Source organism: Rhagoletis pomonella, unplaced genomic scaffold (assembly GCF_013731165.1).
Source record: "Rhagoletis pomonella isolate Grant_MI unplaced genomic scaffold, Rhpom_1.0 Rhpom_scaffold_00019, whole genome shotgun sequence".
NCBI classification, from domain to species: domain Eukaryota; kingdom Metazoa; phylum Arthropoda; class Insecta; order Diptera; family Tephritidae; genus Rhagoletis; species Rhagoletis pomonella.
In genome coordinates, this window is record NW_023458573.1 from 1,064,487 (window position 1) to 1,065,762 (window position 1,276).

Genomic DNA, 1,276 nt, shown 5'->3' on the forward strand with positions numbered 1-1,276 from the left:
AAATAAATTTGTAAATATGTTATATGCGCTTATGGTCAGCTGATTAAATTAAGTGACATTTTGACCAGCTTTGGCTAATTACATTTTTTGTTTATTTATTGTTTGTTTATTGTTTGCTGACGGTGCTAGGCATTTTATTCCAAATAAAAGAAATTGCCAATCATTAAAAACCAACGCGATTTTTAGCGCTTGAAATTTGCACTTTTAGCTACTAAATTTTAATGGGCTATAAAACTGCATACCTAAAACTTTTCTAGAAATTCGAAATAAAAAGCCAAAGCGACAGAATTAGATGCCTTTTTTTAGAAATGATCTATCATTTCCTGATAGAGAATTATTTTCTGATAGAGATTGATAATTTTCGTGTATATTACTTACACCAATCCTAAATTTAATAAAGAACGCTGCTTTTAATTCTAAAAGCTTCTTCGATCACCCTCTTTCACCTTTTCAAAATGACTATGAAACAGTTTGTTTTGTCTTTTTAAACAAGACATAACATTGCGACTCATAATGCGAAAGCAAATCACGCATTGCGCATACCAATCCATGTTTTCTACGCAAAAAAAATGTATTTCCCATTCCTCCCGAAACATTTTAAGTGTGCATTATTCGAATAGTTGCGCAGTGAAGTCTCAGCAGCAACTGATTTGATTTGCTTTGCCGAAGTGCTAGCAAAGCATCAGTCAATCGTCAATTATCGTAAGACGCACGAAGATAATCATATCATCCATGTGTCGACGTCGCCGCAAGCAATGTTGTTTTCTGTTGTAGAAAATACCCATTCATTACCACAATCGTGGTACAAAGCTCAATAAAAATATTAAAAATAAAATGTTAATAAGCCACAATAACATTGACAAATACATAGTTTAGGAAGGGCCTGCCTGAAACTATACAAAAAAGCAAATAAGCAAATGGATTATAGAATTGACAACAACAACCACGCTGTCGAGTTTAAATAGCGGTAAATCAGCTGCACTTGATAGTAGTTGGTTGAATAAGGAAAATGAATTAGCAACAAGAGTTTACGGGATGTATATAGCTCAGTGGTTAACGCTTCTGACATTGAACATCGATTACGCAGGTTCGATCCCTGCTGAAGCCTAGAAAAAAAGAAGTCTGATGAGCAGATGTGGTGATATCCGAAATAGCTGCTATAACTTCTACCGCTTAGACTTTGTTGCTTTTTAAATTTTTCGTAATAAACAATCGCGGTACAAAGCTCCATAAAAATATTAAATACTTTCAATTTGGTTTTGAAAGGTTTTAAGCA